The sequence below is a fragment of the Mustela erminea genome, chromosome 5 (genome assembly GCF_009829155.1).
Source record: "Mustela erminea isolate mMusErm1 chromosome 5, mMusErm1.Pri, whole genome shotgun sequence".
Classification (NCBI taxonomy): Eukaryota; Metazoa; Chordata; class Mammalia; order Carnivora; family Mustelidae; genus Mustela; species Mustela erminea.
In genome coordinates this window covers 41,697,990-41,710,131 of record NC_045618.1, presented here as the reverse complement: position 1 = coordinate 41,710,131, position 12,142 = coordinate 41,697,990, and the positions used below count along the sequence as shown (strand labels likewise).

The 12,142-nt window shown below is 35.9% G+C and overlaps 1 pseudogene; it reads left to right on the top strand.

Moving 5' to 3' along the window:
* The first annotated feature begins 11,293 nt into the window (after positions 1–11,293).
* LOC116590653 lies at positions 11,294–11,738 on the top strand (annotated as a pseudogene).
* Positions 11,739–12,142: the final 404 nt, after the last annotated feature.

The window sequence follows — 12,142 nt, the reverse complement described above, 5'->3', positions numbered from 1 at the left end:
ATAAACATGATATTGTATTTAGAAAAATAGATTTTATAAGCCTAAAATCCAGATGTGTTATCTGTCAGTATTCAAGAAAACAGGTACAAAATGTACAATGGATTTCCATTTTAAAATACTTCTTGCTCAGAAGTGGACCCCTGTAGTTTAATCCCTGGTCCAAAAGTTGTTTTCAGTAGTAAAAAGGGATTTAGGATTATAGGCTGATGAGCATACATCACAATATTTTCATAATGTGGAACCAGAATGCACTGTGAAGGAGCAAAAGCCTGGGGAAGCTATTAACAATTTAAGAACTGGCCATTTCCAGTTAGTGTAAGAATGTTAATTCCATTCTCAAAGAGAAGTCCTAGAAATGGCGTGTGTTATGACTCTTATAGACATGTAAAATATTAAAATGTCAGAGTTCAGAGTTTTACCCTTTGAGCCTTTGCTAAGGCCTTCCATCTTAAAGTTAAGCACAACTCTGGGATTTTTCCTAAAGGGAATCATTCGAAGTATGAGTTCATCTTCTTGGGGTTATAATAGCCATCTTGAATGGTTGTGTTAACCTCAAATATAACCAGGTGATCCTCCAACTTTAGGCAATGAACAAGAGTAGTTATTTATTAATTTTAGTATGAGAGAATATTTACAACAAGTATTTGCACAAGTAGAGGTAAATCTTCCTGTAAGACATACATAAAAATAAGTATGTACAGTGCATTATTTAAAATATGAATTTTAATATTTTATTGATATTCATCCATGTGTTTAATTAAGGCTATCTTTTTTCATGTTAACCAAGTTATTGCTCTAATATTTGCACAAATTATTGTGTTGATGAATAATATAGCTTTACTAATACAATAGTTGTAATAATGTCATATATTAACTCATTCATCCATCCATACATGCATACACTTATTTAAAAAGTTTGCTGAGCTTTGTTGTATTGTGGACACTGTTGGATCCTAGAAATAGAAAGATGAGGAAGAAAAAAAAAGAAGAGGAAGATTTGTACCATGCTTTCAAGAAACTTACAATTTCATGTGAATGAACTGTAGTGGTTGCCTGGGTGGCTCAGTTGGTTAAGCATCTGCCTTTGACTCAGGTCATGATCCCAGGGTCCTGGATTTGAGTCCCACATCAACAGGGAGCCTGCTTCTCCCTCTTCCTGCTGCTCCCTGTGCTTATGCTCTCTTTCTCTGACAAGTAAATAAAATCTTAAAAAAAATAAACTATGATAGCTGATACAGTTGATAAATATAAAAGTGTTGTGGAACAAAGAAATAACATGGAGGACCATAAGGGAAGTGAAGGAAAACTGAAGGGGAAGAAATTAGTGAAGGAGACAAACCATGAGAGACTCTGGGCTCCACAGAGAAACAAACTGAGGGTTTCAGAAGGGAGAGGGTGGAGGGATGGGGTAGACAGGTGATGGGTATTAAGGAGGGCATATGTTGTGATGAGCACTGGGTGTTACATGCAACTAACTATGCTATAACTATGTTATATATTGGCTAACTCAACATAATAAAAAAAAAGTACTTGAATAAAAAAAAAGAATAGTCAATACATGAATGAAAAAAATTTTTAAAAATTTTAAAAAGTGTTGTGGAAGTATTGATGTAAATAAACTAAAGATGTAAATTAATCCTGAATGAAACCATCAAAGAAAATAAGGAACAAGGTTACATTTGAGTTAAAGAAGCTTAAGAAAGCATTTTCTGACTCCCTAGGGCAGGTTTAATTTTCCTTCTTCTCTCTCCCCAGAGTAATATGTACTTATCCCAATTATGTATTTATTATCATATTTCATTATAGTTAATGGTTCCCATATCCTTCTACTCTACTAGAAAGAACTTCTGAAGGAAAGATGTTTTATTCAACTTTGTATCCTTAGTACCGAGTACAGGACAGAAGCTCAATAAAATGTTTGTTGATTGAATAAACATATGAGTCAAAAAGAAATCTCAAGTGAAATGTATTGAAAAATATTTTTGAACTAAATGAAAATTTAAAAAATCAAAATTTATGCAGTGGAGTGAAGGGCAATAATGAGAGAAAAACTGGTAGCATTAAATGAATATATTAAAAAAGAAGAAATATCTGAAATTAATTATCGAAACTTTCACCTTTGAAAACTAGAAAAAACAATTTAAATCCAAAGTCAGGAGAAGAAAAGAAGTAATAAGACTTAGAACAGGAATCAGTGAAATCCATAATAGGAAATTAATGGAATTCATGAACCAGAATGCTGGCACCTTTAAAAGATTAGTAAAATTGATAAACTCCTACCCAGGCTGGCTAGGAAAAAAAGAGATGACACAAATTACTATCAGAAATAAGAGATGGGGGGCGCCTGGGTGGCTCAGTGGGTTGAGCCGCTGCCTTCGGCTCAGGTCATGATCTCGGGGTCCCGGGATCGAGTCCCGCATCGGGCTCTCTGCTCAGCAGGGAGCCTGCTTCCTCCTCTCTCTCTCTGCCTGCCTCTCTGCCTACTTGTAGTCTCTCTCTGTTAAATAAATAAATAAAATCTTAAAAAAAAAAAAAAAAGAAATAAGAGATGGGACATCACTACAGATCCTATGAACATTAAAATGATAATAAAGGAATACTACAAACAACTCTGTGCTCACAAATTGGATAACCGAAGTGAAATGAACAAATTCCTTGAAAGACACAACTTGCCAAATAATATCACACAAGAATAAATAAACAATCTCAAGAGGTTCATATCTATTAAAGAAATTAAATCAATAACTAATAATGTTCCCAAACAGAAGACAGCAGACCCAGGTGGCTTCACTGGTGAATACTGCCAAACATGTAAGGAAGAAATCATACCAGTTCTGTAAAATATCTTTTAGAAGATAGAAACAGAGGGAATACTTCTTAACTTGTTCTTTGAGGACAGCATTACCCTAATAACACCAGAGAAAATGTTACAGTAAAAGAGCAAATTGAGTCCAAAAATGCATGAAAAGGATTTTACATAATGATCATGTGAGATTTATTCCAGGTAGGAAATGCTGGTTCAGTATTTGAAAATCCATTAATGTAGTGCGTCATATCAGCAGGTTAAAAAAAATCATATGATTATATCAATAAATGCAGAAAAAGCATTTGACAAAATCTAACATTCATGGTAAAAACTTAGTAAACAAGGTACATAAGGGAACTTTCTCACCTTGATAAAGACTATGACAAAAAACTGGCAGCTGACATCATACTTAAATGGTGAGAAACTCAAAACTTTCCAAGATCATATATAAGATACAAATGTCTCCCCTCATCACTCATTTTCAGCATCACACTGAAAACTCTAGCTAATGCATAAGGCAAGAAAAGGAAATAAAAGGTACACAGATTGAAAAGGAAAAAGTAAAATAGTCTTTTTTAGACAATCAGATGACCTGATTGTCTACAGAAAACCAAAAGAATTGACAGAAAACCTAGAACTAAAAAGCAATTATAGCAAGGGAGTTAGATACAAGGTTAGTATACAGATATCAATCATTTTGCTATATACCAGCAATGAATAAGTGGAATTTGAAATAGAAAACACAATGCCATTTATGTTACCACCCCTAAAATGAAATACATACAAATATGACAAAATATGTATAAGATCTATATGAGGAAAACTATGAAACTGATGAATGAAATCAAAGACAAACTAAATAAATGGAGTGATATTCCATGGTCATGGATAGGAAGATTCAATATTGTCAAGTTGTTAGTTTTTTCCAACTCAGTCAATAGATCCAGTGCAATCCCATTCAGAATATCAGCAAGTTATTTTGTGGATATTAACTATCTGATTCTAAAGTTTACATAGAGAGGCAAAAGACCCAAAACAGCCCAACACAATATTAAAGGAGTACAGCAAAGTTGGAGGACTGATACACTTGACTCCACAACTTAATATAAACCAACAGTAATCAAAGTAATGTGGTACTGATGAAAGAACAGACAAATAGATCAATGGAACTTAATAACCCAGAAATAGACCCCCATAAATACAGTTAACTGATCTTTGACAAAGGAGCAAAAGCAGTAACACGGAGCAAAGTTAGTTTCGTCAATAAATGGTACTGGGTCAACTATATTTCCACACATAAAAAAATAAATCTAGACCCAGACCTTACACACTTTGCAAAAATTAACTCAAAACGAGTCATAGATGTGGACGTAAAATGCAAAACTATAAAATTCCTAGCAGATAATATAGGTGACCTTGGATGTAACAATGACTTTTTATGTATACATAGTACTGAATACACCACGTATAGGAAAAAATTGACATAAGTTAGACTTCATTAAAATTAAAAATTCCTGCTCTGTGAGTGACAGTGTCAAGAGTATTAAAAGACAGGCCTCAAACATTTACAAAAGACATTTGGTTAAGGACTGTTACCCAAAATAAAAACAATAACGATTAAAAACTGGGCCAAAGACCTTAATAGACACCTCACCAAAGAAGATATACAGATGGCAAATAAGCATATCAAAAGATGCTCTACATCATATGTCATCAGAGAAATTAGAATAATGTATCTAAGTATGCTAATGTTGTTAGAAACCCAGATTTTTAGTGTAAGAGAAAAGGAATAATTGTAAAACATCAAAAAAGTTAAGCAAAAATCATTTTTCCCAGTTTTATTGATATATAATTGAGAAATAATTGATACATAACATTGTATTAATTTAAGGTATACAAAATTGTTATTCACACACACACACACATACTTACCACAATAAGGTTATTTAATGTTCATCACATCACACAATTACAAGGTTTTTTCTTGTGAAGAGAACTTTTAAGATCTATTCTCTAAGCCTCTTTTTTTTTTTTTTTAAGATTTTATTTATTTCTTTGACAGAGAGACACAGTGAGAAAGGAAACACAAGCAGGGAGAGTGGGAGAGGGAGAAGCAGGCTTCCCACTGAGCAGAGAGTTCAATGCGGGGCTCAATCCCAGGACCCTGAGATCATGACCTGAGCCAAAGGCAGAGGCTTAATGACTGAGCCACTCAAGCACACATCTTAGCCTCTTTCAAATATACAACACAGTATTCATATTTAACAATGGTCAACATGCTGTGGATTACATCTCCAGAATTTATTTATCTTACAAGTGGAAGTTTTTACCACTTTTACCCTTTTCCCCCACCCTCTCCCCATCTCTGGCAGCTACCAGTCTCCTCTCTGTATGAATTAGTTCAATTTTTTTAGATTCTACATGTAAGACAGCATTTGTTTTTCCTCTGGCTTATTTCATTTAGTAAACTACTCACCCTCAAAGTCCATCCATGTTATTGACAAATGGTAGTATTTTTTCTTTTTTATGGTTGAATAATATTCCATTATATATACTACCTCATTTCCTTTATCCATTCATCTGTCAGTGGACACTTAGGTTTTTTGCATGTCTTGGTTCTTGTAAATAATGCTGCAGAAAACAAGAGGTTTCAAATATCTCTGAGATACTGCTTTCCTTTCCTTTGGATATATAACTATAAATGGAATTTTGGGGTCACTTGGTAATTCTTTTTAATTTTTTGAAGAACCTTCCTACTATTTTTCATAGTGACTGCACCAATTAATGTTTCCTTGGTAGCGCAGAAGCCTTCTCTTTTTTCCACATCCTGGTCAACACTTGTTATTTCTTGTCTTTTTAATGATAGCCGTACATAAAATCTTGTGACATTACATTTAAAATATCAGTATAAATTCAATATTTTGTTTCCTTTTTTAAAAATGAAATTTTCCTAGTTTTGTTAAGTAAAAAATTATGAAAAAAGCTGCAAAGCCTAATCACAACACACCTCTTATTTTCAAATTGTGGTTTCTAAATACCATAAGGAATCAAGACTCCTTGGAGGAATGATTAATTCCAGGTATGGGATAGGAAATTTATAGCACATCTCTCAAATGCTTTGTGCCTTATCAACCGACTCTTGTTCAGCTCAGGTTAAGATCTCAGGGTTGTGAGACTGATCCAAGTCAGGTTCCGGGCTCAGGGTGGAGTCTGCTGGAGATTCTCTCCCTCTGCCCCACCTGTCCATGCTGTGTGTGTGTGTGTGTGTGTGTGTGTGTGTGTATGAAATACATAAATAAAAAAAATAAATCTTTTCTTTAAAAAAAGATTAGTGGGTCCTGTCAGAGGGATACAGGAGCAAACATGAAGGAGCTTCCTTGGGTAAGGTTGGGAAGATTTTGGCATCAAAAAATAGTAATGCTTGGGGTGTTTGGGTGGCTCAGTGGGTTAAGCCTCTGCCTTTGGCTCAGGTCATGATCTCAGGGTCCTGGGATCAAGCCCCGTGTTGGGCTCTCTGCTTGGTGGGAAGCCTGCTTCCCCCTGTCTCTCTGCCTGTCTCTTGCCTACTTGTGATCCATCAAATAAATAATAAAAATAAAATCTTAAAAAAAGTAATGCTTTTTACTAAATGAAAAACATTGTTTACGTAGATTCCATAATGATACTTAACAACAAAAAGAGAAAGCCAACAAACAAAAACACCCTAGGAGGCATCATTGAAAGTAATTTAGGACAGTAGCTTCTTACTCTAAAAGGTGTCAATCATATGGGAAGATTAAACATTTATCTTGTCTTTTATGTATGAACAGTATATTGGGGTAATCAAATAGCCTTAGGGGATGAGTGAAAGGTTTTCATTATAGAAGAATTCCACATAATGAAAGTATAAGAAATAATAGAATTTCAGCATTTTTAATCTTTAATGAATAATAGATTGGAGCAATAGTCATCAATGGATAAAACCATTGAATAAAAAACCAAGCAAATCATTAGATAAAATTTTGTTGGAAACTTTACAGTAAAGTAAAGTAAAATGCCCCAACCCATTGATTAGTCTTAGCATCAGGCTGTTCATGCCTTCTTATATGATACAGTTATAAAGTACAGATTATGACTATAAATTATTCTTGCCAAAGAATTGACCTGTATCTAATCAAACCTTTATTTTTTTTCCTTCTTTTAAAGATTTCATCTATTTATTTAACAGACAGAGATCACAAGTAGGCATAGAGGCAGGCAGAGAGAGAGGAGGAGGCAGGCTCCCCACCAAGCAGAGAGCCCAACGCAGGGCTTGATTCCAAGACCCCAAGATCACGACCAGAGCAGAAGGCAGAGGCTCCAACCCCCTGAGCCACCCGGGGGCCCCCTAATCAAACCTCTGAAGTTAACTTTCATTTGGAGGGAATATGAGGGATGAATTGAATTGAGCAATCAACTTGCATTACAGGGAAATAAACAGGTAAGTCCAAAATGTTGAATCTTCTCTAGCACAACACACTTGGTTTCTTCACAAGTTAGTTTACCTGAGAAATAATAAAGGCAAGGGAGGAGAGACAATCAATTTTAGATTGAGACTTTATTTTTTTTTAAAGATTTTATTTATTTATTTGACAGACAGAGACCACAAGTAGGCAGAGAGGCAGGCAGAGAGAGAGGAGAAAGCAGGCTCCCTGCTGAGCAGAGAACCCAATGTGGGGCTCGATCCCAGGACCCTGGGATCATGACCTGAGCCGAAGGCAGAGGCTTTAACCCACTGAGCCACCCAGGCGCCCTGAGACTTTATCTTTTTTTAAATGGTTTTGTGGATCCCATAAAACCAAATGCAAAAATATTTTTAAAAACTGGAGAAATCTTCACATACCTAAGTCTTAGATGATATCTGGAAAATTTTACATTTACTCACATGTATTAAAATAGTAGTATGTTTATGTAGGAGGATGTCATATTTTCTAGAGATGCATATTAAAGTAAGTAGAGCTGAAATGACATGATGTCTGGGATTTGCTTCTAAAAATTTACTGAGGAGCATCCAGTGGCTCAGTCAGTAAAGCATCCAACTCTTGATTGCTGCTTGGGTCATCATCTCAGGGTCATGAGATTGAGCCCTGCATTGGGCTGGGTGTGGACCCTGCTTTAGATTCTCTCTCTCTCCTTCTACCCCTTCCCCCTTAAAAAAAAAGTAATAATTTACTGAGAGAGAAAAAAGAAGAGAGAAAAGAGGGAAGGAGGAAGGAAAGGAGGAGGAAGAACAATAATTACAACAGAGATGAAGAAGACAGAGTGAGAAAAAAGGGGGAATTAATCACAGCTGTAATAAAATGAACTGAAGGAGTGCCTGGGTGGCTCAGTCAGTTTAGTGTCTGTCTTCAGCCTGGGTCATGATCACAGAGTCCTGTGATCGAGCTCCATGTCTGGCTACCAGCTCAGTGGAGAGCCTGCTTCTCCCTCTGCCTGCTGTTCTTGCTCTATTTCAAATAAATAAACTCTTATAAACAAACAAACAAATAAATAAATAAATCAAACGACTTAAGTGTGTTTTAAAAATAAGTAAGTATACCGAAGAAAGACTCAAATGCTCATATCCTTAGGAATCAACATACCATGTAGATTCAAGAATGTATTTTTTTTTCATGAAATAACAAAAGTGACCATGAATAAATGTGGGGTTTTTTCTGAAGGGGGAGGGCCAAAGGGGAAGGGAGGGAGACTCTCAAGAGGCTTGACACTCAGGGCAGAGCCTGAACTGAGGCTGTCTCCCAAACCTGAGATCCTGACCTGAGCTGAAATCCAGAGCCAGACACTTTAACCCACTGAGCCATCCAGGTGCCGCCCATATGTGTTCTTTTTTAGCCAACAGAGAACCTGTGTTCTTTTCAAAAACTGCTAATTTGACTGTAATTGGCAATTAGTCTCAAAGAATATATTGACTTTACTGGTGGTTTTTTTAGTGGTAGTGTTCTGGAAATTTGATTTGCGAATTTATCTTAAATCGTATTTTGATACATTTTCTCCCCCCACCCCGATTCTCTCTCTCTCTCTCTCCCTCCTCTTTCCCTCTCTTACTCTCTCTCTTGATCTCTTGGACCTCCAGTTCAAACACATGGTTATTGTGCTGGCACTGGGCAAAACATGGTATTAGAGTTAAAACAAATCTACTCACCAAAGTTGAAGGAGTTTGAACTGTGTGTTTTTCTACTCCTCCCCCAATTTACTTGGCTCACACTTACTGTCCCAAAATAATTTTACGACCAGTCTGTCGAGTTGTATAAACTATCCCACTGCCATTTATTTGGGATTGCATTGATTTTTGTAAAGATAATTGTTGAGATAATTGATATGTTTACAACATTGTATCTTCTGATCTAAAAACAAAGTATATGTCTCTACTCTTCTGGGTTTTTATACCTCTCAAAACATTTTATAGATTTTTTTTCATTTTGCCCTTGCACAATTCTTTTCTATTACTGTGAATGGGCTTTTTAATAATTATATATTCCAATTTCTTATCGATAATATATAGAAAGCTCTTGATTTTCACATATTGCTCTTATATCTGATTATCTGGAAAATTTGTTAGAATTGTTTAAAAACTCATTGGAACTAAACTAAATCTTCATCAGTAGAGGAATGATTAAATTAATCAGGATAAATCTAGTTTATGGAACATTATGCAACTCTTTAGAAATTATATGTATATTAAAAAAAGAAAAGAAATTGTATGTATGTAATATATGGTGAGAAAGAGAACCATCTCCAAAATAAAGTGGAAAAAAAAGAAAGTAAGCAAAAAAAAAAGTTGCATAATAATATAGTATGGTCCAAGTATGTAAAACTACTACATGTGGATATATGGATATATGTGGATATGCAATGTAAATTTGAATAAGGTCTGAAAAAATGTGTTCCAGTGTTAACAGTAATTACTCTTGGGTAGGAGAGTAAAAGAGTTTTCACTTTTTTACTATAATATTTTTGTACTGAATTTTTTAAAACATGAATTTATACAATGCTTTCATAATTAAAAACTAAAAGAAAAATATTAAAGTAAGATGCTGGGAAAGAGACAAGTTGATAAAGATTGACATGGAGGAAGCTCCAGGGAGAGTAGATATAAGTCCATAGAAAACTCTCATGGGTCATTAATTTCTACAATATCTTTAAAGTCACTTCCATTTGGCTTTGGAAAATCTGTGTCTCTACACAACCTGTCAAGAAGTATTACCAGCATCTATTAGAGCAGAAAATGAAGATAAAATGTAACACTACTATCCAATGAAATCAGTGGAGACATCTCTCCCTGATGTTTATCTAGCTCATGTGATTTCTCCCATGCAAGGGCTATGGACTAGTGAAAGACCTAAATAAATTAGATGACTAAATGAATTGGATAATTTTCCTTCTAGCCCTTTCTCATTACAGCTGGAAACCAGATGAGACCAGCCTCTATTTCGTAGGTCTTCCTAGTGTCTAGAGTTTCTATATGGGAAACTCTTCCAACCTGAATGTAGAAATGGGAGCCTTGTTTGGTCTACCTGTATCAGGTGGGTTGAGGCATCCTTATTTGCCTTGAAGTGAGGCTCTTTCCTGGCTTGCATGTAAGATCTTTATAAAAGGCCCTTGCCTACTTCATATCACTGTAAATACTTACGCCATGCTCCTAGCACAGTGAGTTGGAACATAAACAAGTTTTGGCAGATGTGTGACCTGGACTTTTATTTTTGTAACATGTTAAATGGACATCAGTGGTAGAGGGTAGTAGTTCACCTAACATGGTGTTTAGCAGCATTGCTCAAACTAATATGAGTCACCTTGGGATACTGATTCAGTAGGTCTGGGGTAGACCCTTTAACTTGCATTTCTAAGAAGCTCCCAAGTTATGTGGATGTGGTTTGTACAGGAACCACACTTAAGTAGCAAGAGAGTACAGCACATGCTTGTTACTCAGTAAATATTTGTTGAATGAGTCCTCTTCTGTGGTAATACCCAGAAATATGAAACTTCTTATAGAGACACACCCCCCCTCTTGTACTCTGTGTTAGATGGTGAGGAATTTTTACTTTCTCGGGCGCTAACTCTGTCAAGCTATTGTGATTTACATACTTTTCATCTCTATCCTGACATTCTGCCCACGTGGAGATACGACCCAGGGTTGTTTTCCGTATAGGCAGCATTGCTGTATGCACTCTGAATCTAGTCACCCTTTCCTAGCCCAGTCTGGTGTAATTGACAGTCTGCCCAGTGTGCTGCATTATGATGTCAACATCATAGACAAGGCCAGGAGGGAAACTAGAAGCCCCTTCTGTAAAACCCATTTCCCCCTAGAGCCACAGCCCCTCCCCTCCTCCGTGGTAGGGAGTTACTTGAGCAATAAATTGCTTTGCAAAGCTTAACAAACCAAAAAATAAAAATCAAGCCACAGAGAGATACCTTAAACTGAGCAAGAATTAAAAGTTAACCAAACTTACTACAGGTACCCAAGACACCAAGATGGCATTAGTCGTACCAGTGGAGGAGAAGCAGCTCATGGATGTCAAACTGGGAGAGTTGCTAAACTGGGTACTGATGTGGGATTTCACCCCTAAAGGCACTGCTGGAGCTTTTCAAAAAGTCTACTACTAATATTACAACAAGTATGTCAGTGTGAAAAAGGGAGCATCAATGGGATATCTGTGGTACTAGCAGTTTCTGTGTCTTTCAACTACTGCCTTTCTTACAAGGATCTGAAACATGAGTGGCTGTGCAAGTACTACTGAAGTAGGTCCTATGTGAAGGGCACAGTCTGCATTCCAGAACATGACCTTTGCCTGATACCCTTGAATCCTGTTGTATTTGAACTGAGAATTACCACCCAATAATAGATGACTGGGAAAAGAAAAAAAAAAAAGTTAACCAGACTAGTGTCTTGAGAAATCTATTGCCTGGTTTTCCCCTTCACCAGAAAAAGAAAGAAAGAAAGAAAGAAAACATTTGCCTGTTGAGCTAGTTGAGCTTCAGCAAAAATACCTCATAAATTAAAATCTCAACCTTGGTCTTTTGGAGTAGATATTTTCCTTAAAATAGGATCAAAAGCCAAGTCAAAAAATGGTTGAAATATTTATGTTGAAATATTCTTTTGGAATGAACTAGGCATATTTTGGACAGATGACATTGTTAGTTTTATTGTATAAAACCATGTTTAGTATTTTAGGAATTGTCTTGTTTGAGATCACTGGATTGTGTAGACAGAAAAATTCTGCTGTCTTATGATCAATTTAACACTTACTGTCAATTTAACAGTTATTCTCATTCATTGGCTACTCAGCTGGGGACTCTAAGAGTGCAATGTTAGCAAAATTC